This window comes from Gallinula chloropus (assembly GCF_964237585.1).
Source record: "Gallinula chloropus genome assembly, chromosome: 16".
NCBI classification, from domain to species: Eukaryota; Metazoa; Chordata; class Aves; order Gruiformes; family Rallidae; genus Gallinula; species Gallinula chloropus.
In genome coordinates this window covers 3,401,035-3,427,922 of record NC_140101.1, presented here as the reverse complement: position 1 = coordinate 3,427,922, position 26,888 = coordinate 3,401,035, and the positions used below count along the sequence as shown (strand labels likewise).

General features: G+C 47.8%; 1 long non-coding RNA gene across 2 annotated transcripts in view; it reads left to right on the top strand.

Annotated features, from left to right (window-relative positions):
- LOC311197848 overlaps nucleotides 1–21,217 on the top strand; it is a 66,861-nt gene extending 45,644 nt beyond the window's left edge. For both annotated transcript variants that reach the window (XR_014617665.1, XR_014617666.1), the window contains 2 exons: nucleotides 20,478–20,631; nucleotides 21,060–21,217. This is a non-coding gene — a long non-coding RNA (uncharacterized lncRNA). The remainder of the gene's footprint in view (nucleotides 1–20,477; nucleotides 20,632–21,059) is intronic.
- The last annotated feature ends 5,671 nt before the right edge of the window (nucleotides 21,218–26,888 follow it).

Sequence of the window (26,888 nt, the reverse complement as noted above, 5' to 3'; positions counted from 1 at the left end):
GTCGATGAGGAGGATGACTCGTGTAATTATAAATCTGATTGTCTGATGTTGATTTTGTGAAAAATAATGGAAGAGCTGATAAGGGACTTGATTAATAACAATTTAAGGAGAATAATTAATTACAATCAACATGAGTTAATGGAAAATAGATCTTATTAAATGAAATTGATATAATTTTTCAAGAATGTGATTATGGATTTGATTGATTTAGTACATTTCATCAACACCGTTACGTTTGGCTTCTGTGAGGCATTTGACTTAATGTTGTTTCATTTATTAGGAAGATAAAACAATGTAAAATCAACACAGCGTGCACTAAACGGATGAAAACCCCTCTCTCTGCCACGTTTAAACATACCAGAGAATCATCCCAAGAGGCCGTGTTGCAGTTCATAATTTTTAGCAAGTGGTAGGAAATCAAAACTCATTCCAATCAAAGTTTGCTGATGAGACTTGGAGCAGGACCACGCTCTGTCTGTGGATCGGTCTCTTCCTCAGACCGGCATCTATCAAATATGAGCAAAGTCAACCAGTTTAACTTGGGAACACATGAAGCCACACTTCTAGGAACCAGGATTTCACTGGGGATGAGGAGGGATCCTATTACACAACTTGAAAAAATAGCAAAGTGAAATATCTCTGGTGTAACATCTAGTGGGACACTGCAGCTATTTCTGGTGTCTGCGACTCAAGAGGGATGGTGATGAATGGGAGAGGGCACATGAGAATGACTGAAGCGTTGCAAAACATGCCTTATAGTGACAGATTCAAGGACCCCAATACGCTTAGCTTAACAAAGAGAAGGTTAAGGGATGGCTTAATGACAATCCAGATGTATTCAGACAGGGCACAGAAATGCAGAAAGGGAGAGCTCTTCAATCTAACAGACAGAGCTATAAAAAGAGCCGGTGACTGGAAGCTGACACTGTTAAATTCAGACTGGGAAGGAAGTGCTTTTTAATTTGGGAGAAGTAACATCAGAACAACTTCCCAGTAGATGGTTTCATCATCACTGGCCATTTCAAAATCATGCTGTGGGGTTTTTTTTGTCTTAAGCCATATCCTGGATCTGCCAAAGATCACCATGAATCGACATAAGACACCCACACTGCATGGATGGGTGGTCCTTTGGTTTTATGATGTTCCTAATATCAAGCATTTAAGTCGTTGTCATCATCCCTGAGCTATTGGACACTTCCCTTTTCTCAGAGTTATTGGTCTGGCCTTGATGAAGACTCACGCAGACACCTCGGTGCTATTAGTGCTTCATCTTGCCAGTGGAAAGGCTGGAAAAGTACTATAAAACCAAATAAAACAAACCCAGCCTCCATCCCTTCACTATAAAACCCCTCGAAAGGCAATGCCAAAGGGAGCAGCTCACAGCAAGTACATGAAAGACCTGCAGAAAGGTTTAATAGGTAGAAGAAAAACCTTCCACGTGAGCAAAGCAAGACAAGGAATTCCTGCCCCACTTTCCCTGGCAGGCAGGTGTTCAGCCATCCCCAGGACAGCAGGGCTTCATCACATGTAATGGGGACTTGGGAAGACAAATGCAATCTCTCCATCCCCCCTCTTCCTTCTTCTTCCTCCCAACTCCCTGTGCACCCCCAGCTGCTCACTGGCAGGATGGGGTGAGGAGCAGAAAAGCCCTTGGCTCTGTGTGAGCGCTGCTCAGCAGGAACCAAAACCTCTCTGTGTTATCAGCACTGTTTTCAGCACAAATCCAAACCAGCCCCATAGCAGCTCCTGTGACGAAAATTAACTCTCTCCCAGCCAAATCCAGCACAAAGCCCAGGCTGACATCTTACTGTGCATCCAGGTGCACTGCAAACCTTATAGGTGTATATATATATATATATAATGTTTTTTTCTCTTTGGGTACTGGGATATTATTTCTTTGTTTTCAAGCTCTAAAAACAGTGTCAGGAAAAAAATTCCTTTTAAAGAAATAATGTGATGGATAGAGGTGGTTAGATAAAAGCTGATATCCAAAAGAGGGACAATTAAATTTGTTTCATAATTGATTTATATATAAGGAACTTTATCTTCTGATAAGGTTTTCACCTTTAAAAGCAGGTCTTTATACAAAGAATATGAAAAAGAAGTACTTTGTTGTTTTAACATGCAATGAACTCAGCAAAGACAAACTCCTGAGCCCTTTCACAGTGTTTTTGTGGTTTCACTGTGGATCTTCAATAGCAAAATCTACCCAGTCGTAACTCTGAGGCCTCATCCCTGAGGCTGGGAGGCTGGGACCTTCTCATCCCTGATGCCCACACCATGGAGCTACCTACCCCTGCTGAACACCACCAAGGGCTCTGGGTCCTGAGCTGTGCTGGATTTAGCCAAAGCATGATTCAAGCCATAGCTGCTATCCCCAACACCTGCCACCTCTTTGCTGCTGTGACCAGCACTGGAGAGCAGAAAATCCAGATTATTACTTAGTGGGGAGGAGGCAGCACTGTAGGATGCTGCTGCCCACAGTAGCTAACCCCACACACACTTTATCTCCTGCTCAGGGCAGAGGACATCAGTCAGCAACTTCCTCAGCAGCTCCGATTCAGTCTGCAGAGCCCTCTTCTCCAACTGCCATTTAATCCATCTCTGTGTTAGCCAGCCAACAAGATTTCCATTGATTTCAGGTTTTGGCCCAGGAACCTTGCAGATGCTTTTGAACTGAACAACTTAAGCACAACGCTTATGTTTTGTCAGAAAAAGCCTGAACCAGCAGAAACTCTTTTAAAGCCAGGGCAACATCATTACCATAGAGATAAACACTAATTTAATGTGGTTCACCGTAACAACAGGCCGTTTATTAAAACACTTCACCATTTAATTTATTCAGCATTTTATATTGAAGAGTATTTTCATTAGGATTCCACTGCAAAACTGAAGAAGGCATTAAATCATTTAATATACTGACAGATCACTTAATTTATTTAAGCACAGGAGTCTAATTCAAGAAAGCAGACCTTAAACAGTGTCCTGTCTTTACAGCCCTGGCACACAAGGTCCTATTAATTTCAGGGTAGAGTGTTATATGGACCTAGTTTGAGATCCCACTATCTCCTTTGATCAGCAACCTGCTGCATTGCTGCACCGGGCAGAGCTACCTTTAGGAATCCCTCATGGCACACACCAGACCAGCTCTGTGTCTTTTGGGTCTGCTGATGCTTGAGAGCATCTACCCCTTTGTATTTGGCACCTGGCTCTGTTTGGTCCTTGATGGACCATGGAGCAACCTCCATGGCTGGAGCAGCAGAGCTCAGCAGGGAAATAAAGCAAACAGAGCAAGTCCTGTGGTCCCCAGTGAAGTCTGAAGTTTAGCTCTAGTTCATTGGTGTGCCTGGCTCTGGAGCACTTGCTCAAGCCTGGGAGATTCCCTGCAATTGAATTAACTAGCAACTCTTGAGTCTTCAGCTCTGGGGTGATGTATGATGAGGCTCCACCAGCCCTATCCTGGGGGGATGCTGAGCAGCAGCATCAGGGCTGCCTACAGTTGTCACATCGAAGTTGTCACACCTTGCAAATCCTCCACTTGGTATTCTGAGTGCTCAGCTCCTTGGACTGTCCAGCCCTTGTGGATTATTACTGATGTTCCCAGATCTGCTGTAATAAATGGCCAGGAAGAAAACTGTCACCTATGACTAAGCCCTGGGTGATATTGGGGTCCCTGGTGCCTCCTGGTTTGGCTGCTTTCCAAGACTGGTGTTGAAGCAGAACCTCAGAAACAATAGCACGTTGTCAATGGGATGCACAGGACGTGATTAATAAACATTAGGGAGCTTGATATGATCTGGCAAAAGCAGTACAATGAAATAAGGTACCAAAAGCAGGATGGAGAGGAGAGGAAGAGACCTGAGTGGGGTGTTTAATGACTCACTGGACTGTGAAACACAGCCGAGAGCAAGGCTGGGAGAGAAAACCTTCTAATGAATTCAACATGTGTGCACCCCTTGAAGGCTTAGCTCCCCATTCCCCAGTAATGTTTGACCCACCTGAAGATACTGATCATACAGAAAATATTAACCAGTAAGTAATAATGATTGTAATAATAGGAAGAGCAGGACCCTCATCTCCAATTCATATTTATAATCCAGCAAATATCTCACCTAAAGCCAGAAGATTTATGGGTTTGCATCTATAATTAATATCCTTCTTTAAGCAAGAAAGGGTATATTTTCACACAAATAAATCTGGTGGTTTAGACCTGGATTTTGAAGACTAATATTTAAATCCCTAGCAAGATGAGATTATTGACTGTATAGGTGCATGTACCCCATAGCCACACCATGCACATATATAGAGAGATAGCAGTATACATTTATTTTAAAAATAGATAGAGTTTCTCCTTTAAATGCAACAGCTGAAGCTTAAGGAGGAAGCTGGGGAGGGCTGCTTGTTGTCCGTTGGTCGGCTCTGTGTCTGTCCCTGTTTCCCAGAGATCCAATTTGCATCAGGCCTGCTGCTAACGGGGCTGCTCCTGGGCGCCAAGACGCATAAAGGGCTTTGAGACAAAGGCAATCGATCTAGCTTTAGTTTTATGAGGAAAATAAACAGTGAGGCTGATACAACAGCAAAAGGGTCAAACTGGGTCAGGGCTAATGAAGTGACTCACAGCAGCTTAAAATTAAAACACCCTTCTTGTTCTCTGCCCTCCCTCCTATACCTGTTCTATGCAAGTGACCTCTGTGTCTGCCCAAAATGACATGTGCTGGTGACAGCAAAGCACCAGCTAAGGGTTAAGCCAGCTTTTTTGGGGGACTTGCCTTGACTGAAGGTTTCCATCACTCAGTGGATGCTTCTGGAGATGAAAACCTCCAGCCAAGCCAAAGCCTACCCTTCATCTCTTCACCATGACCATGGCATAGACCGCAGTCGCCTCATGCTGCCAGGGAGGCCCAAAGGTGCCTGAAATCACCCCTCCAGGGATGAATTTCCCACTGGTGGCTGGAGGCTTCCTTTAAGGAGCTGTGTTGTAGGCTTGGAGCTTTGCAACCTAAGGGCTAGCTCAGGTCTCATGGGGTAACCCCCTTGCTAGCCCATAGCTTATCCAGTGTCTGCACTCAGGGCATCTCTTCTCAGAGTGGGAATATGCTGGATAAGCAGTCAAAACCAAACTAGGAAAGGACAGCTTCTCTGGTGCAAGCAGGGATTTATCTGAAAAATATTGAGAATTACTGGAAATTTAAATGTAGGCACTTTTCCAAGGTCAAGGGTGTAAGCATCACTTCACTTAGTGGTGCACTTACCAGCGGAGGTAAAGTACGTCTGCTGTTCTGCATCCAAAGAGTAAAGATACGAACGGAGCCCAGACACTTGTATTTATACTGTCCTAAGCTGTATAACATCCCCATTTAACTGAGATTTTAATTATTCATGTTTAAATACTATTCATCAAAAAAAAAAAGAAAAAAAAAATCCCTTATGCACTCAGTCATTTAAGGAGCTTCTCAGTGTGCCAGTGTGAAAACCCCATCCAAACCTCATGGCACTGGATGCCATGAGCAGGGAAGTAGCTTCTTCCCCCAAAATTACAGGCCCCCAGGGAAGAGATTATGCCCATGGGAAGGAGAAGGAGGGAAATGGAAATGATACTGGTGCGGTGCAGCAAAGCTGGCAGCACCCTGCTTTGGCGTGTCAGCTCCATCACACGTGGGCTGTGTGGATAGGTGGATGGTCTCCTTCCTCCAAACATCACATTCCAGTGTCAGAAAGCCTCTGAGGAAGGGGGGAAAAAAGGAGTAAAGGAAACTTTCTGGAATGAATATGAAGGAGTTGTGCTGCCCCAAGATCGAGTGACTGTGGAAAAGCTTTCCCTAGAGATGTGCTACCCAAGGCATTCACTCCCTGTGGGGTTTTTACCCCCATGGAGAACACAGGCTGTTGATGCCCGGACACCACTCTTACCTGCAGCTGTGAAAGGGGCAATAAATTCATGGCTGCTGCTCTCCCAGGCCAAGTACAAAGAGCTGAGGGGCTCAGGAGGCTGCAGCCAGCGTGGGGTACTTAGCCACGGCAGAGCTTTGCTGCAACTTCATTTTCATGATTTAGCATTCCTGCTGTAAATAATTGATACTAATGTAAGTGAGATAAGAGACAGACTGTCTGTGGGCCGGGAGGAAGTGGATCCTGGTGACATCCACCCGAAAATGTGCTTGCAGATTTATCTGACACAAAAAAAACCCCGTTGAAAAGCCAAACACAAGATCTGAGAGGCATGGAAGGGAGGAGGGCTGAGAAAGGTAATCTGCGGATCAGCTCCCAGCACTCTCATCTCTCTAAGAAAAAGCTCCCAGTACTAATTTCCTTAACAAGAGAGCTCCAGCACTAACTCTCACTTTTTAGCTCTCCGTAAACATTGCTCTCACACCAATCAGTAAGCCGTGTTGGTGTGTTTCCACAGAGCTGGGTGGTATTAGTGGGGTTTAAGGAATCAAAACATCATTACTGGGGGTACGTGGAGTGCACCCCTCCTCATCAGAGACCATGCTGATAGGAAAACGCCATCGAGCTCAGTATATTTGATGCCTTTGGCTTAGGTTATCTATAAAACAGCTGAGTACCAGGAAGGAGCTCTCCTGCATCTTAGTATTTGAAACTGGAGAAGGCAAAATTCTATATCTGGTCCTGCGAGGGCAGCCGTGAGACAGGCGATGGAGACAGAGCTGCTGGCGTGGAGAAGGGGAGATCTCCCCGCAGGGAGCATTCAGATCCAGCACATCCCAGGGGCCATTGCATGGTATCCATTCCTAAATCCTGATTGTTTTGAGGCTGCTATTGGCATTTCACATCCTCCGAGCATTCTGTGCCCGGTGGCGAGCAGACAGTCACTTCACCCCGCATGACGTAACGCCTGTTTCCATCCTGTCTGGCATATATAAAAAAAGATAATGTCAACTAGAAAAAAAATGATGCCACCATTGAGTCACCTTTGCAGCTCTCCAGTGAGCTTCTCTCTCTCCAGCTTTACACCCCACCTGTGTTACATGTTGCTCAAGGACCTTTCTGTACGCACTGTCAGAGGAGAACCTGATGGTTTTAAATTGCTGGAGGATGCCACACATAAGTGAAAGAAATCTGTAGTGGCAATTCCATAATTTTTAACTATTTCCTTGTAAATGTAGTGGAGCATCCCACAGATCATGGGTTTGCCAGGCCCAGAGCAGGCGAGTTTGCTGCACTCATGTCCCAAAGGCCATGACTTTACACATCGCTCTGGTAAGCACATATTCAGAGCTCTGAATTTGTTTTTAAAAACACTTCCTAACCCACGGATTTCATCCAGGAAGCCAGATGAGAAGAGCTGCTTTCGGAAATGCAAGGAAAGAGCAGCATTGACTCATGAGTGATACAGACAGAGAAAGCTAGAGAGACTTCCTCATCTCTAACGTGATTTTATGATTCAGTGAATAATGCATATTAGCATAATACTAACTGAAAAAAATCCATACTCATCATTTACTATTAATTAGTTATCAACATTATCCTATTATTAATTATTAACATTTACACTATCAATCAGCCCCTGGCTGACTGATAGCTTAAAATCTTGCATAAAGATTGTTACAAGAGCAGCTACAGTACATCACATAATGTGCTTCACAGTTGGGTTGTCATATCCTCATCTATAAAGCTTTTTACTAATGCACTTTACAACATATCTTACAGTACATGGATGAAGAATGTGGCTGCACCCAGTAATAATTCCATGAATTATGAATAAAGCATTTACAAATGACATCCTTATTTAAAAATGGTGATGAAGGCATTTTGTTTTAATGCGGATGCGCTGTGTAATTTGTAATTCCCTAAAAAGGAATGCTGGCAGCATGGGTCAGGGGAAAAGGGCCAAGATCCTACAAGCTTTACATCAGAAAGGGGAAAAAAACAACAGTGGAGAAAATAATTGACAAACAACAAACATTGGGATAAAGCTGACCAAACTCCAAAGGGATCGTTGGAAGGAATGGTAAAAGGTGCCACGTGAAGATGAAAAGAAAAAGACCATATCCAGTGACCTTGCACTGTGGTTGTGTCAATAAAACTCTACCCTATATTAATAAAGTCTGTATTTTCATTGCTTTCTCTCATTTGCAATGTTTTCAGCTGGCTGGCAGCTCACCAGGACTCATTAGCCACGTGGAGTTTGCCTTTGCAGTACCTCGGTACCGCTTTGTCCTATAGACTTTCTGGGATGGCAGGATATTTATTACATGCAATGTTTCAGCGAGGCTACTTACGTCAAGAGGCTATAAATACATTATTCTTCCTAGTTTACTTAAGGGATAAAAAGTGTGTAGCTAAGTTTACAGATTAGGCTCAAGCTCTACTAATGCGTGGCCTGTTCATTTTCATATCTATCTCAATTGTTTGAAATTATTTTCCAAATTAATCCTATGAGTGATTCTTGACTTGCTGATCATTTCCGAGCACCGCTGTGTTGTGCAGTGGTTGTATTCAAGTTATTACATGTATTATGCAACAAAGCTTAATTTAAACTCATGATGCTTTTTGGTAATAAAGCTGTGTATATATATATTTTCACCCAAGAGCTGTGAGCCAAGAGCTTCTTATACCAAGGTTCAACCATTTAAATGTGGGCTAACCAGGGATGTAAAAATCCTGGCAACTCAGTCCTGACTGCACCAGTTGGTGGCTGAGAGCTTTGATTGTCAGTAGAAAGTCAGCAAACTCCTCCTGATGATTTTTGTCCTGATGTTCAGCAGTGTTTGCAGCAGTCTGGAACAACGAGGTGCCTGGATAATCCACAGACTATATGCCACATACTGGCTAGCACGCAGCCAAAGCCATGTGTGGTAGTGAATGCTGAGTGTGATGCAAGTTTCTGCAGGGTTGGAGTCCATGGGAAAAGAGACCTGGATCCATCCTGCAAGGATAAGAGAAAAGATTGCCTTGGGAGGGACCTAGCTGTGGGTTCAGCCAGATCCTTTTGCAGGTGACTTACAGAGATGAGGCTGCAAACCGGGGCCAAGCCGGGCAGCGATTTCATGTGAATTATTTTCACACTCCCTTTCAACATCCCATTCTGGTATTCCTGGGTGACATGTAGGCAGTGCAAAGCATAACACCTGATACAGCCCTTTCCTCACATTTTCAAGTCAATAAACATGGTAAAAAGTTAATATATGGTGTGTATTGCCAGCATCGTCAAAGAGGATGTTCTGCAGGCCCCCTCTCCCTGCGAGCTCTGGGAAAGCCAGGCAGTGTAGGAGAGGCTGCTGTAATTACAGGTCCCCTTGTGCAAGGCTGCTTTGAAATTCCCAATATTTCTCCAAAGCACCAGCAAGTTGTTTTTCAGAGCCGGCTGACAGAGGATTTATTTATTAAGGGTTTGGCTGTTTGCAGCGATGGTTGGGCAGCAGCAGTTCTGCAGAGTTATCAAAAATCTATTTCCTCGCAGAGCCACAAGTAAAATATCAAACCCCCTCTGAAAAGCCCAGTGCAACATTTACATTTTAATCTCACAAAACACTTTCGTTTCTGACAAACTGTGTTTTCCTGTCTGTGTGTTACAGAGAGGGAAGGCAGCGGGGTTCCAGGAGAAAGCTTTATAGCCCTGGGAGTGAGCACAGGTTGTTTTCTATATGGGATAGAGCCAGAGCAGCACCCTTCAGCACTGCTGGGGCCAGGTGAAAAAGAAAGCATCCCAACCCCAAAAGTTACTGGTGTACGGGCATCTAGCACCAAGTTTGGTTTGCAATGGCATTGGCTTCAATTAATGAAGCTGGAGGAACAAGCAGCCCTGTGCTTAGGCTCGGGGTGACAATGTGGGGTCCCTGTGGGATTTGCAGTTGCCATCTTCAGCCTCCGCTGCCAGTTGACCCAAGAGCAAGGGTCTGCCAGGATGCACAGCTCTGAGCCAGGTTGGCCCTCCCATGTTTTCCTGCACCCCTCAGCAGGCTGCACATCCTGCCCTGTCCCCATCCCCAGCTCTTTCACTGCCTTTTCTCATCCTTGGTATGAAGTGGCGATGCTGGTTGGGACCCAAGCGCTACAGAAAAGCATGTCTGTCTTTTCCCTGCTACCACCAGCGCCGAGGTCCTGCTCTGCCTCTGTAGAATTGCTGCAGCAAGATATGAATTATGGATGCAATGAAAAATCCCAGCCCGGTGCACAGAGGGAATATGCAAAGCACAGAGCAATCGCCTCCGTGCATGAGCCCTGCTGTGTGCTGCCTTCAGGTGCACGATGCCCAAAAAACTCTGCTCAGCCTCAGCTGGTGGCTCCCTCATCCCATGGGGCTCAGGGCTCCTTCCTCCCACGGGCTTTGGGTTTTGAAATGATGAGATCCATTAATTTGGAAAGCATCCCCTTCTACTTTGTGGGATCTTCATATGGAGGCACTAAGAGGGCTGTATTTTGAATCCCAGCGCTGCAGGCATCAGGCAGGATGGGTATTTGCTCCCAACATGGTAAGGGCTTGCCCTGGGGAAATTTGGCACGTCCCAGATCCCCCCACTCCCAATCTGCTCCTAAGCATGTGAAGGCACATTTGGAAAAGAGGTGATGTTGGGGAGCTGTGGGCAGGAGCTCCCAGGCTAGGCTGGTTTGCAGAGGTGAGCCTGGTACAGCCTTGCTTCAAGTAGAGGAGCTCCCAGGGGGGTTTGCAGGGGGGGCAGCTGGTTCCTACCAGAGCTCTCTCCACAGAAGCAAAGCGAAGTGTTGGACAAGTACTTTGAGGTAGTCACAGGCTCTGATTTTTAGGGTCTGTGATTTGGGGAAGCTCAGTCTCTGAACTCATAACTTCTCTTTCAGAGAAGAAAGTGCCTTTCAGAAGGCATTTTTAAAATGTCTTTTAATTTTTAAATGCTTTAATTTCTCCCTTGCAAGCACAGCTCTGCTTTCTTGCACCATCTAATAGCACACTGCAAATGCGTTTCCACGCAGCCATTTCCAAGCGTGCAATATCAACATCTGTGCTAAAACCAAGCAGAAAATTTCCCCCCAAAGCAATATTTTGCTCAGTATTATTGTTATTTTTTTCTTTTTAATGGTTTTCTTGTCATGGGGGCTCTTCAGTTTCAGGAAATGAAGACTCCCTGCTTTCCCCTCCTTTTCAAAGCCAGCCCTGGCAGATGAGACCAACATCACCCTCGTCCCTTCCATTAGAAACGTTTTACTTTGTGTTTACTAAAATTATGCATCACTGAAGCATCTTGGTGAACTGGGGCTTGGCCACCCTCTACATCATCCCGCAGACACCGAGTCGGCATGCCCAAGTGTGGGAGGAGGGCCACGCGCTGCAGCCAGACTAGGCACATCCTTCTTCAGAGCTCAGCTTTGCAGCAGGCAAAAGCTACTGGCTGGAGATTGAAGAGATGAAAAGTAACTAAATAGAGAGGTTGCTGCTATTAAAAAACATCTACAGGAGCCAATGGTAGCTGAGATGCTGCAGCTGCTGCTCAAGGTCTGGTTGAGTTAATCCTCATGCAGTGCTGTTCTCTCATCCAGGATAACTGTCAAAGTTTGTCCTGTTCCAAAAGCCAGTGTGAGATAACTGCAGGTAAGGCAGTGCTCACTGAAGGCATCAGTAAGCTTGTGCTGAAGGTGCTGATGAAGGTCACGAACAGCTGAGCAAAGTGCTGATGTCTGCCTGGGGAATAGCATTTAAGTGCCCCAGTAGCTGCCTGTGCTCTTGTCCTGGCTTGTTGACTGTGCCCTTTCCCTTGGGAGTTACCAGCTTGTTGCCCCTGGTGCCACAGCCCCCTCCATGCCCACCTGCACGCACTCCTTCAGCAAGAGCTCTGGCTCCAGCTGGCTGCAGACTGCTGTGTGGTGATGGCTGCTTTGCTGAGGCTGAAGTGCAGGATTGGCCTGGGATGGGGAAAGGGGTTGAGTGTTGCAGGTATGTGCATCTTTTGCATCTCTAGAGGAGAAAGTGGGATCAATTCCCTTGGAAGGTAAGATGGGTCTGATATATGAGTCCTCTCTTGGTTTCTTTATACTTGGCATCTCTGTTGCCTTACAAAACCCTGCTGGCAGTTTGCAGGTCTCCAGGCAGTTGCTTTCTTGCCCATCATCCTTCCCTTGCCTGATGTGCTGGAGGCTGGCAGAATTAATTGATTGGTGTTTGTACAGACTTTTGCATTTCTCCTATTAAGTAGGTGTTTATTATTATTATTACTTTCTGTCATAACCACAGTGATGAGCATTCCCCTGTGCATGTATTTAAGCTATCCAATGTGGGCTACTTTGTTCTTCATTTTGATTATTTTCAGAAGTCCTTTAGCAGATCAAATAGCCTCTCTGGATGAGGAGTTATAGGAAGGTCTCAAGAGCTGTCAGACTAATGTGGTTTTTTCAGTGGCAAAATCTTAACCTCCTCTTAGATCTTTATTCCTGCTTTGTCCTGGGTTTGACGATGCGATGGTGTAGCTACAGCAAGTGCTGTTACAGCTCCCAGGGTGAAGGAGACATGTTGTCAGTTGTTTTATTTTTGATCTCATTTGGATGCGTCAGTCAAACGCCTCAAATCAAAGAAAGTGAGAAGGAGCCTTTAATAGTTGTGATTGGGAACTTCAAGTTTACCTTTCCCTTTTTTTTTTATAGGCACTAAGTAAATGGTTGGCGGGCTCTTGTAAATCATAACGTCTCTAAATATATCAGAGAGGCTCTCTGCCAAGCTGCTGGTGAAGACAGTGGCTGCTCCTATTGACTTCTGCTCCCCCCTTCAGATTACTTTTGCATTGGATAATTTCAAATGGCAATGCAAAAATTCAGGGGCTCTTAACGAGGCTAGCTAATGCTGTGATTAATGAAAGGGTAATGTGAGCTACTGTACAGCCATTAGAAACCAGTTAGCTAATTAGTGTAATCACAGAGGTGGAAATAATTAAAAGACCATAAAATAGAGGTAGCCTAATAACAACATTTTCTTCTGACCCAGAACTGGTGAGGAGAGGGTGGTTTGCTGGATTAGGAATTGAGAGGAGCACAGACCAAAGGGTCTGGCAGTAACTAGTCAGTGAGGTCTCGGGGTGGGATCAGACAAGCAGATTTTACAGCAGCATAATCTGGATTGCAGTGGAGTCCTCTGGCAAGGGCACTTCACCTTCCAGCAGTTCTCTTCCATCTTTTGCCATTGCTGTGAGTTTCATGGCAAACTAATGGGGATACTGGCACTTGTGGTGAGGCAGGGTCCAAGCAGCTCTCTTCCTTTCTTACTCCTTTGTTCCCTTTTTCTTTCCCAGGTTATTAGCAAACATGGTATTAAAGCTTCACTCACCTTGCAACCCCTGATCTCTCCAGGTTTGGCTCTGGGAGAGGGAGAAAGCAGTGCTCTAAGGTGCTTAAGAAGAAAATCCTGTTGGAGGGTTCCTTGTATTTCTGTAATATACTTCACCAGAAGTTTGCTAGGACTTCAACAGCTGGTTGAAAAATCTCTTGCTAAGGGGGAAAAGTCTTTCTGGGTGGAGGAGAGTGGTACAGTGGCTGGTGAGGGTGACAGTCACATTCAGAGCTGCTCCCAGGAGCACCCTGCTCAATTCCTCACCTGCAGCCTTTGCATCTGGGCTGGTGCAGACAGTCCTGAGTCCTTTGGGTGATACCAGCACATTAGAGTGGTGGTGAATCCTAAACAACCCCAGAAATGTGCACCTTCTTCAAGGGGACTCCCAGGTGGGACTGTTAAGATTCAACTCATTAATGAGAGGCATTAGGTGGTGTGATGAGCTGAATTTCACCCCTGGTGATTGGAAGTGACCTACCTCTTGCTGATAGACAAAATAATTCCAAGCAAAGGGTTATTAAAAATCCCAACCAGTAGTTTTCCAGTTGGGATGGGTCACCACTATGGTTGTCTCCATTGTGCTGATAATTCCTGACACAGTTTTGTGTGTGTTTCCTTTGACCTGGGTGTAACAAGCAAAGAAGAATGAAGTAGCTGCAGACACACAATCAACGATCAAGCTGATGAGTATGCCAAGGCTAAGTGGGGCTTCATTAGCTAGTCACATGCTAAGAACAGTCCTTATTTATTCTTCTTTCCTAGATGAAGTTATTTTTGAATATCTTTTGTACTGATCCTGTCTGGGGGGGCAGGAGGTTGGAAGGAGGGTACCACCACTGCCAGGTAACTAGGTTATTTTCATGAAAAAAAAAATAGACTGCTACACCAAGTTGGCAGCTAACTGAAAAGAAGAAACAATGTGATGCCATTTAGAGAAGGAAGGAATAATTTTCCCTGGTGACACCTCTAGTGGGAGGCAGAACTTTATCTTCTCTTCGCAGCTCAAATGAAGCATCACAGCAGTAGCATTAACTGTGCTTCCACTTTTCCAGCATGTCTTTCCATTAACCTTTTTTTTATTGCTCTAGCAGAGTACACTTTCTGGAGAGGGTTTGCAGGGCTGTTGCTGGAGATGCAAGCCCAGGATGTCCCACCTGGGTCCTCAGGTAGTGGCATATTCAGTGTTATTACAGTCAGATGGATGATCCTGTGTGTAGATGAGCTTGCAGTGGAGAAGGGGGAAACCTGATGGATGTCTGTGAGTCTGCTGGAGAAGGGATTTTGGAGCAGCAGATTGTGGCCAGCCTTGCTCCACGGACCCTCTTTCCCCCACCAGCTCAGCTGTGTAGATCAATCTCAGGACATCCTTGAACGCAGACAGAACCCTGGCTTCGTGAGAGAGAGGTGCCTTTTTACCCGCACAACCCCCTTCTCCACGTCGGGAATCACTTAAAGTTCCTCATTAAAGCTTTTAGGAAAAGCCATGACTCCTGCCTGGGCCAGGCTGGCGGGGGCTGCCTCCCGCCTCCTGGCCGCATCCGTCTGCGGCGAAGGCTGCCCTCTCCCGACACGCCGAGTGGCTGAGGGATGCGCTGTGGGAGCTGCGCCCCAGCAGTGCAGGGGGCCCAGCACCCTCAGCCAGCACCCACCCTAGCCCCAGCTGTGCCCGATGTCCTGTCCCAGTGAGTACAGACCAGTACAGCCTCATGCATCCCCCCAGGTGGCCTGGCCCCACCGCTGCCTCCTGCTGAAGTGATGCTGAGCCTGCATCACCCTCCAGCAGCATGTGGGTGCTGCTGCATGAGAGACCCCCCTAGAGCACTGTACGCCTTCTGCAGAAGATTTCCTCGGCCAATTCCTCCCCTCCCAAGCCCCTGCATCACTGCTATTTTATCTCAATTTTTTAAAAGGGTAGAGAATGGCAGGACAAGGGGGATGGATTAAAGCTGAAGGAAGGAAGGGTTAAATTAGATATTAGGGGGAAGTTTTTTTACAGAGAGAGTGGTGAGGGGCTGGAACAGGCTGCCCAGAGAGGGGGTGGGTGCCCCACCCCTGGGGGTGTTCAAAGCCAGGTTGGATGGGACCCTGGGCAACCTTGTGTAGCTCCAGGCCTGGAGGTTGGTGTCCCTGCCTGTGGCAGGGGGTTGGAACTCTGTGATCCTTGGGGCCCCTTCCAACCCAGACCATTCTACGATCTCTTTTAATAATCTGACAGTGAGAGCAAGTATCACACTTATCTGCCTTAGCTGTTTCCAGTGAAGTCGTCTCACTCCGCAGGCTACGTGTGTGACACCCAGAGGAAACCAAGTGTAGCAGCGTAGAACGTGGGCTGTGTATGAACAGCAGCAAGAGCCAAACGCTTGTGCCTCTGGGATTTGTAAACAGCTGATCTATGAGAGATTACCTCCCCCCCCTCCACCCTCCTTGTGGTCTTGATCTTCTTTTACTGAAAGGAACAGCATCTAACCTTCCAGGAAATACCACAGTTCTTCGACATGACATGAGACCATAAATCTTCTGTAAGAGTGCATCCATTTTGTATCTCAGGTCTCTGGAACTAAGTTCTGGGCACTGGAGTGGGAATCACAGCATCCTAAAGCTGGGACAGCAGGACCTGAGCTCCAGGACTCTCCAGCCCAGGGAGACTGAACTGGTATTGCACCAGCACCCAAGGGGAAAAACAGGATTATTTGGCCTTTAGCTTCTGACTATGTTTCCGGAGCAGAATGCTTGTGAGTGAGTAATCTTGGCCCTACATCAATGTGTGTGGGTTGTGCACCCACATACACCCCCGCCCTTTCCACCCACCCTGCTATGGTCTTTCTGCAGACTGCTGTGGTCTTTCCAGGAAGGCAGCTCTGGGGCTGGTGTGTGGGGTGTCCGGGGAGGAGCTGCAAAACAGCATCTGCATTTGGGCCAGAGCAGAAGAGAAGCTTATTCAAATTTAAGAGGTTATTTAGGTGAAGCTGCAGCTCTTCCGTGCCCCTACAGCTTTCCACTCCCACCCACCACAAGCAGCTTAAAAGCCATCCTTCTGCTCGAGGAGTGGGTGCTCTTAGAGCCCCACTGTCTCACCTGGGCTGTACTCATCCATGCACAGATCTCTCTGCTTTGTGGCTTATTCCTGGAGCCCCCAAAAGCCACCGGACCCAGGGAACGACTCGGAGCCACCTTTGCACTTCGCTGCGTTTCCCCCGGGACCAGGTTGGTGACCCTCCGGCTGCCCCGCGAGCAGGGGAAGATGGGTGCAGCTGAACCCCCAGCGATACCCCCGCCAAAAGCCCCAGAAAGCTCAAACTTCCTTCATCTCTTTCCTCCTGCCTGGACCATCTTTCCCTGTTTTACCGCTAGATGGGAGAGTGAGACTGGGCTAACCCAGCTCTCCCGGCAGGAATCCCAGGGGAGGTGAGAAATGCCCGCAGGTCGCCTTGCAAACCCTCCCACCTCGGGAAGGGGCGGGGGAACCCCCAAAACGCCTACTTAGTGCCTAACCCCCGAAGACCACGGTTAGAGGGAAACTAACGCTTGCTTGGGGCTTTCCCTCATCACTTCATTCTGCTTTTCTTCATATCCACCTCTCCCAGAGCAGAGGGTGGCAAGTTTGCCATTTCTTTCATCTGCACCCCAAATCCTGCTTCCCAAGGGAGTTGGGTGACCTCCATCATTTTTGGGGGGAGGTAAAGAACAAAGCAGCATTTTCTCCTCACTTCTCCCATAGGATTCTTGCATAACAATATCCCTGTGGGAGTGTTTTCAAGTAAAGATTAAAAACAGGCTAGTGCAGTGATTGCAGGAGCAGGATTGGCACCCTTGTGTGACATCACTCACCTTGGGAGATGTCACAGGCATTAATGTCTTATTAAATTTACTTTCACCACAGCACTTCCCACCTCCAGGGATGCTCCCTGTGTTTTTACCCAGACTGGGTGTATTTGGGAGTTATACAGCTGCAGAAGTGCTTTCTCAGCCAAATCAAAGGTTGCCCAGTGTGAATATTCGTTATTTTAAGGCTTGGGATTTTTAAAAATGTACATCACTACTTCTTTCATGATATCTCATGGGTTCTGGAGGAAATTTCATAGATGTCAAATTCTCTAAGGGATTGTGGCAGAATATGTAATCCTGTAACTTGGAAATTACCTTTTGGGGGGGGGGGGGTTGCTGTTTGCCCACTTTACCTAATTTGCATGATTTTTAGAGAAGTGACTTAACTGATCTGTTTAATGCTTGACACAGTTGTGCACTGAAATGAAGTCATTCTAATAACCTCCCTAATTACAGTGCCCTCATTACCTCTGTTGGGATAGCCTGGATTTGTCCTCACAGAATATATCTGTCATTACTCTGTTAGAGGGAGATAGCAGCTCCTTTGGAAGAGGAAGCTTGTGGCATTTTTTACTGGACATAACTACTCCTATTTTCCATAGGGAACAGCCACCCCATGTGTGCATTTGCAGCCACAGAGTCACCAGCGTGAAGCAGCAGCCAGCTCACACCTCACTGAGGAGCATCAAAATCCCCTCTGAAGAGGAGGAGACATCTTTCTTTAGTTAACAATAACAGATGAAAAAATGTTGCCTAAAAGCAATAAAATCATTTAAAAAAAAGATGTTCCAGACCTGGCAAGTCCAGGGCAAGTTTGCTTGTGCAAATGCAGCTCCTAGCTGCTAGAGAGAGCCTGGGATAACAGCAAACAGGACATTCAGGTGGGAGCATCCCTGGCCACAGCTGGGGTCAAGGCTGGGGGTTCACTCTATCTGTGGGTGGATCTGGGGCATGTGGAGCTGAAGGTCACAGTCACCATAGGGTGTCTAATCACTCTAATTTGTCTGCTCCTGGCCACAGACACTTGTGGTAGAAGTTACTGCCCTTGGCCAGCTGCCTGCTGCTCCTGGTCCTCCTCGGACATCAGATGCTGGGTAAGCAAGTGGGGAAGAAACAAATCTTGGCTACTCAGAACCACTGCAGTAACTCTGACCTGCTCTGCTGTGCTCCCAGTCTTAATATCTCTTTCCTCTTTTCTCTCCCCTCACTGTCCTTGAAGAGAATTATAAACCAAGAAAAGCCCTAACTGGAGAGAGGGGCCACAAAGCGACCTGCGGCATGGTGTGCCCTTGTGATGACGTGGGACCGGAGGGATGAGGACACCACAGAGACTGGCTTCTGGCCTCTGCCAACTGCAGAAGATGCTGCTGCTGCTTGTCCCTAATGGCTTTCAGCATGCCAAATGCAAAGTCAGGCCTACTGCAGCAAGAAGTGGAGCTGATTATGTTTCTTGTTAATTATAAACAGGGAAATAGCATGTGCCTGTGCCATCGCTTCAGATGAGAAACTCGTGGCAGTCACCAAGTTAAAGCTGTGACCTGTAAACCCTTCTAGCCTGTGAGACTGAGACTTGAATTCCTGCTGCAGGGGAAGGAGAGGAGAAAGGATTTGAGCATGGCCCAAGCTATGGTGGAAGGGAATTGTCAGGAGAGCTCAGCTACCTGTGATGCACGAGCCCTGCCAGGGCTGAGGCAGAGTCCAGCCTGCGCGGCACTTACTGCAGAGCTCCAGCAGCGATGTGAAGCCTGTGAAGTTTAAACTTATAAAGCATCACAGCAGAGACTGGGGTGGAGCAGCTGACCAGCAAAAAACACAGGCTTGCTGGGAAATGTTGTGCCAATGGAGTTTGCAGCCAGAGCCCTTTGGCAGCTGGCTCAGGGTATCACAGCATCCATGTGAGTGCTTGTGATGGTGATTAAGAGCAGCTCTGTGAATTTGGGAAGGGAGCAAAGGACCCTGCCTCCTCCTCAGGAGCATTTTGAGTGCAGAGGGGTGTGTGCTGGTGAAATAGGTGGGATGTGCTCCATGGGGTTGTGACCTCTTTGGAGGGACAACAGGCAGTGTGTGATGGTGAGCAGAGAGCACACATGGGTGTACATCACCCCCAGCTCCCCCGGGGCATCCTAGATGAGGGCTCTGCATCGTAAGGGGTGGCTGATGCTTGCTCTGATCCTGATCCAAGCTCCTGGTCAGCACATGATCCAGTCTCACCGTAGCAGAATTTGGTCTTGCAGGAAGAACTAGAAGGATGGGTATTCAAAACCAGCTGAAACAACTGGGATCCAGCCTTACCAGAGGCAGCAGTGGAATTAGCTTGACGTTGGCTTCTCTGTGTTTCCAGCAGCAGTGTTTTTCCAAAGTTCAAAGTCTTTTTATGCAGAAAGCATGTGATGTGCTTTGCAGTCACACCACAGTTTTGGTGCTATGAACAATTAAAAAAATCAATTTCTGGAGCGATATTTTCTATGTTTGTAATCTCTGAACTAATTACAGGACTGGAAAATCAATAGTTATCTGAAAATCTTTCCAATCCAGCTAACTAAGCATGCTGGAATATATTCTTCACGTACACATGATGCTCATGACTACCTCCCAGATCACATAGGCAGATGATATCACTGTCAATAAGGGTCTGTACTTTGTTACACTGCAATGGCAACATGGAGAATTGGGCAGGGCACACAGCACAGGACGTGAGATCCAGAGCAACGCTCACGCCAGCATTTTAAGTCAACAGCAGAAAGAGTTGAAAGACTCAGTTCAACAGGAATCTTCAAAAAGATTGTAAAACAAAGTGATTAAAAGTTCATGCCTCAGTTATAATGGTGTTTTTTCACCAAGCTTTGTAGGGAAAAAATTTAAAACCTATGATGACTGAAAATAACCTTTTTTTTCCCTAGTCTCCAAGCAAGAGGATGGGCAGTTGAATGATGATTTTACTTCATAAACATGTGTAAAAAGGAAGGGTGTTGTGTTGATGAATATAATCTCTTCTTGCTGTATAAACATACTGTGTTGACCATGGCAACTTGGTTGGAGCCAAACCCTTGTGCTGATGCTCTGCACCAACTTCCTGCACACTGCGGGCGTTGCTGGGATCTTATTTGAGATGCTGCTGCCTCACTTCTGCCCTGAAAAGGGTTTGTGGTGCTCTTCCTTGGTATGGTGGAGCCTGTGCTGCTGCTAAATGAAGAGGAAATATTCCCATTGGATATGGTGCCAAAAGCACAGCACGTGGATAAGAAGCACAGGCCACAGCACAGGTGACTTTCCCCACACTCCCATTTGCATCACTGCTTGGTCCAATGTAATGATGAGTTCTGAGCTGTCACATGCTCACCAAAGATTTACTCTTGTATGTTTTGCTCTGGTTACTCTTCATGGCTTTCTTTTCTCCTAGTGAACCAAGCAGAGAAAAAGTGGGATTGGGGTTCGTCTCTGCCCTCACTCCCTCCCCAAGCCCTGGGATTCCCACAGCTCCCCCACACCCGCAGCTCTCCGAGGTGGCTGATCCTCATCCTGGAGCAGAGCTTCAGGTCTAGCAGCCCATGAAGGTAAGATGGAAAGCGTTCCTTGCTCCATCCCCCATCTCAGGAGACAGGCCATAATCCCTCCTAGGAACTTAGTGTGTTAATTAGGCTCAAAGAATTTAAATTTTGGAGCTGGGCACAACCCATGTAATGGCCTGGACTGTAATTATTGTTATTGCTACATGTTGTTTGCACATCCAGCTCAGGAGCTCCTGTGAGCTGTGCAGCACATCAGCACAGAGGAAGGAGACCCTTGAGGTGCTGACCACCTGTCCTGAGCAGCAGAGCTGGACCTGAGCGTAGCATTTATATGTTACCATAAAAACTCTGCCTCCTCTGCACCCAGAACATACAGTCCCACAGTGTCCTTTTGCTAATCTGGGCTATTTTCAGCCAAAAAAGCAACAGTTACAAGATTACTGCGTCATCACAGTCAAAATTTCTCTCCTAAGCCTGGAGTGACCTTGATGCTGACCCAGAGCTGCCACGTCCCTCGTACTGCTCACACTCCGTGGGAACAACCCTACAGCTGCTGCACTGAAGCACAGAATCCCTTTGGTTGGAAAAGGCCTTTAGTAGCTGAGCTTCGAGGTGTTTTCTTTCTGAACAATGGTGTCTTTGGATGATGCTGTCTTTGGACTCTTCTGCTGTCCTTCCCAGTGTAATGTCATAGTTCATTCAAATAAAACTTGACTGGGGTGGGAGAAATCACTTCTCTTTCTCTCTGTCTTAGGGGGGAAAAAAAAGGCTGTGGTGTCTGTACATCACCTAATGGAAAAGACCTGAGAAAAAAGAGCTCAGACCCTTTTAAAAAGAAATCTTTTTAAGAGAAGCTACAGCTCTCCCTTCTCTCTTAAAATTAATGCATCCCATTGTGCACGCTCTGCAGCAAAGTTCCTAATACCCCTCCCCACTAACCACAGCATGCTATGGCACAGTTCCTAATACTGTTTCCCACTAACCACGGAACACTGGGGCGCTGGTGCTGCTGGCTGGTGTATGAAGAGGGGCAAAGCAGGACAAGCAGCCTCTCACAATGCTCCCCTGGCCATCAGCACCTTGGGGATACACTGAGATAGAGGTTTGCAGGGAGATTACTGGGTTTAACAGCCAGGAGAGCGTGTGTCACCCAGGAATCCATCTAATCCTTCCTCAGGCACAGTTGTGCTTTCAGCTCTGGGATGCCCTTCAGCAATGGTTGCTGCCACACTAGAGCCTGCTTTAAACCTCCCACCTCACCCTTTCCTTCACGGCATTCCTTGCTCTTGTGATGTTAAATGTAGCTCACAGGGCTGAGTAGGACGGATTCTGATGCTCCAGTCTGCAAAACCAGCAAGGTCTTACAGAGGTAGGGTAGCACAAAGTCCAGTGAAATATCCTGGTGGGATTCTCAGAAGCACGTTTTCCACTGCAAGCCATTTCCCACCAGCCAGTGCTTTTGAAAAGTCCCATCATTATTAGTTATTTATTGTATGTTTCCTGTTAATGAGTTTCTGGCTCAAATTAGAGTTATAATAAAACTCAAAAAAAAGCATCTTTTTAGAAAAAAATTGAGTTCTGTACTTCCTTCCCAGAGATTTATGGCTTGTTCTGCAATAGGAAATGGAAATCATGGAAGTATTTATAACAGCAGTATTAGGAAATGATCATTCATGCACCAGATATCTGTATTAGATATTATGTCTTTAAATAAATTGTTTATTACTATGTTAACCTAATCTTGTAAATACATGCACACTTAACCATATAAAAAAAATGTAAAATGTTCCCAGAACAGGATTTTACATGATGAATGTCCAACAACTCCCCTTCTTTCCCAGCCAGCTCTGTGGATCTTTGAAAAAACAAGGATAGTTTTGTTTGATGGGTGTTAATAAGGTTTACGTCTGCACAGATTTATCCCAAAGATTGCCATGATCACCTCAGATCCCACACAGCTTACAGGACTGAACTTGAAGAAACATCTTTTCAACAGCCGCTGGTGACGGAGTGATTCCAGCTCTGGGAGCACCTCCAGCCAACTGAGTTCCCTTCCATGGTGCTACATTTGCATTCATTAAAACCAGAGCTTTAATGATTTATGGAGATTTATAAAAAATGGCAGCCCAGAGCTCCTGACACTCCCAAAGGTTCTGCTGGAAGAATAAATCCCATCATAAATCCACCCCGGTGTGAAATATTGAATGAAAGTAACTTCAGGGATACCTGCAAGTGTTAACATGACCTGTAAAATCAGGGGTTCAGGCAAACTAGAATGCTCAGAAGCTCCCAAGCCTGGGGAGACAGAAACCCATAAAATAATATAGATATTACAATGTTATCAGTAATACTACTAAAACAATTACCAGTCTCCTTGTCATTGTTTATTACCATCACTGCCCTGATAATTCTTAGCTTTAGTGATGGACAGGATCAGAGATGGCCCTGGGCAGAAACATCCTTTGTGCCCACCACCAAAACCACACCAAACAAAAGCCTTGTCCCCATGGATTTTAAAAGAGCCACCAGCTGCATCAGCCACTGGCAGAGCTCTGTGTCCAGCATGGCTGAGCCTGACAGGTGAGGCAGCGAAAGGAGATGGTCCTGGGATGAGAGGCTAGAAGATGTGAGGGAGAGTTAGGCCAGATGCTGTCAAGCAAAGCTGATGCAGGTCCGTGGCAGTGCAGGGGACTGGGCTGTGCCTCCCCACTGCCTTCCCCCCACCTCTGGCTCACAGCAGGTTAAGGATTACCTGAGCACTCTGCAATTCTGCTCTTCCCCTTTACCTTTGCTCCCACTGCATCCTTCACCTTCACAGGTTTGCAGTGTCAGGAGAAATGGAGTGAGGCATGACCTGAGTTCATGCCAAGACCCCAGCACCTTCACGTTCTGGTCCCAGCCACCCTGCCCGTGCTCCTCCAGCAAGGGCAGGGCTCCCTGTGCTCATCCAGGCTCTGCCCAAACCTTGCCTGTCCTTCCCACCCCCTGCCTCCCTCAGCTTTCATTGCATCACACACACTTCATACCACTCCATAGCTTTGGCATATGAATTCCAGCTTCTCCTGTTCCTTACAAAGGAATCACACAGAATCACAGAACGGTAGGAGTTGGAGGGGACCTCAACGGATCATCTAGTCCAACCCCCCTGCCAGAGCAGGATCAGCCAGACTAAATCATACAGGAACACCTCCAGGTGGGTTTGAATGTCTCCAGAGGAGATTCCACAGCCTCTCTGGGCAGCCTGTCCCAGGGCTCTGTCACCCTCACAGTGACAGTTTCTCCTTATATTCCCTTGGAACTTCCTCTGCTCCAGCTTGCACCCATTGCCCCTTGTTCTATTGCTGCCATCACTGAGAAGAGCCTGGCTCCATCCTCCTGACTCTTGCCCTTTACATATTTATAAACACTAATAAGGTCACTCCTCAGTCTCCTCTTCTCCAAGCTAAAGAGGCCCAGCTCCCTCAGCCAGCTACAAAGATGCTCAGGATGAGCCAGATCCTGGGAAGACTCGGGCTCTGGATGAACCTTCCACCTCTCCTGGCAGCAAGGTGTGCCTGGGTTCCTGCAGGCTGAGCCTGGGGGGCTCTAAAACACAGCTGAAAACAAACCAGCCCCTGGCACAGACTCCTCCTCATTTGCAAGTGAATCAGCAGAGATGGCAAGGCTGATTTGCTGTGCCAGCTTTTGTAGGAGACAGATTTCCTCCAGGTAAACTCTGTCCTTTGTTTCCACACCTTTTCCCTTGGCCACCTTAAGTTAACATTAGCTCATGCAAATCCACTGCACAAGCTCTATATATTTACATCTCTCCTGAAAGGTGTTTTTGAGACATAGTATGAAAAGCCACCAAAAATTAAGTAACCACGTTACTCTGCACCTCTGAGGACACCCCCAGCAAAGGCAGGATGGACCAAAATATTTGTGGAGAAGTGATGAGAGCTGAGGAGCAGAGATGCATCACCCTGAAGCTGGAGCTGGTAGTAAGTGCAACTTGGCATGGCTGAACAGGAAATCTGGGGTTTCACCAGTTGGGTTGCTTTTGACACCCCTCTTTGCCTTTGCACATCTTACCACCCTGTTTATTTCAAATACGAACGGTTTCAAACAGGGTCTTAACCATCCATGACACAGCACCAGCCAAAACACTGACCTAACTTCAGCATACAGGGAGGGATTTGTATAATGAAGCAGTATCACTGCCCATGGAGCAAATGCTTCCTGCTTTTCCTGACCACAGCATGTTGCAAACAGCAGGCTTTAAAAGCTTTAAAAGCTTATTCAACAGCTCCGTGAGGCGCAGCAAGGACAGGGCGAAAAGGCAGCACTTTCTGGGTCCATCCTGGAGCCATTGCTTCAGAGGAGGATGAGGAGGCAGCGATGCAAAAGGCACCTTGCTGCAGCCTGGGATGAGCCTCGGGGAGCAGCAGGGTCTGCTTCTGCCTCAGCTCCCAGTTACCTGTGGGACCCTGAGCTTGAGCAGCAGCCGTGGGAAAGGCACAGCAGTGCTGCCTCTGCACCGAGCCCAGGCAGGTACAGCGTGGCAGCCGGGGGTCAGGCCTCCAGCCATATCTTTGCTCTCCTTGAGCAGCGTTGGTCGGGGTTTTCCATTACCCAGGTTTTCCTGCGCACTCAGGATAATGGAGAACTGATTGTGCTTTAAAGAGCTAACACACAGTGCCTGAATTATTTATCTCTGAACATGCAGAAACAGGCCAAATTCCCAAGCGATGTGAAACAGCACTTAGAAGCAATGCAGAGGGGGCTGCACACCCTGGTAGGCATGCAAGAGCTGCACTGTTAGACCCTTGCACATGTCACATCATCTGCCAGGATTCTTCCTGGCCAGATTATTTACACCCAGAGGGTGCAGAGTGTTGAGGTGTAGGTGCTGGGGGGACCCTCACCCCTGTAACCATTCAAGGCTCCCCTGCCCCGTGTCTGTAAACCAAATGCTTTGACAGCACATCCCCCAAAAGCAGAGAGAAACGGGCCTTTACAAATAGGGAAATCAAAGGGTTTCCACGTTCCCACAGCCTTTCCTCAGCCCTAGAGCTGTTACACCCTCTCAGCAATCATTAGAACCACGTGGTGCCCAGCCCCACAGCACCTGGCACCACGTTGCACCAATAAAGATAACACTAATGGCCGTGTTTACATCCCAGAGAAAATAACGCATCTGTTCTCATACTTCTTCTTCCTTTTGTGCCAGGTCAGGCCGTGGCGATAGCTGGAAATAAAGATTAAGCTCCTGCCGTTGCTCTCTGCTGCCGGAGTCAGGGACGTGGCTGCTTTTCAGCGCGGGTTCCTCCTTCCGCCTGGTCCACGGACATACCCTGAGCATCCCGGGGGCGCGGGGAGGCTGGGATGCCCCGGGGCTGCGGGGAGGGAACAGGACGGGGGCGGGGGGTGCGGGACAAGCCCCGCCTGGGGGCTGCGAGGCCTCAGGTGCACAGCGAAGGAAATCGGGCGTTTTTCATAAGATGCACCTGCCCTTCCCCGGGCTCCCTCCTCGCCCTGTTTCTCCTCGCTCCTCCATCCCTCTCCCCATCATCCCCTTACCACCCCATCCCCTTTCCTCCCCACCCTCCTTCCGACCCACACTACCCCTCGCTCCCGCGTTAACCCTGCTTTCGCTTTAGCCACAGCTCCTTCGCCATTGGCCAGGCCGCACCTTGTCGCCGCTGCCGATTGGAGGACGCGCCCGTCCGTTACGACAGCGAGTACCGCTGCCTCGGAGCAGGGAGGGCAGCAGCGAGAGGGCAGCGGCGGCTCCCGGCGGCAGGTACCGGACCGGAGGGATGCGGGAGGGATGGAGGAAAGATGGAGTGGGGATGGAGGGATGGAGGGGCGCGGGCCGGGCACCACGGGGTAGGGGCTGCCCGGGCGAGGTTCCCCCCCCCAACCCCTGCACGGTAGGACTTGCCGGGCGGTGCCGCACGTGTCTGCGGGAGCGGCCAGGCGAGCGCTGAGGAGGCGGAGATGGGCGCGCAGCATCCGCCGCTCCCCCGGGGGATCGAAAGCCCCGCTGGCGGGCGCTCGGGGCCGGGCTGAGGGGTGCGATGCTCGGCGGTAAGGCAGTTGGCGTGCGGGCTTTTGTGTGGGCTCGGTGCCTTGATGGCCACGGTGCGCGCCGGCAGCAGCCCAGCTTGTCTCAGAGGCGTGACAAGTCACCGAAATAGTCCAACTCATTGAGTTTTTTTTCCATTTGTAAGCGCTCTCCGGTGATGCTTCGGGACTGGTGTTACGGTCTTGGACCCGGAACTCATTAATGCACTGGGGTTTTGGGTATTTTCCTTTTCCCT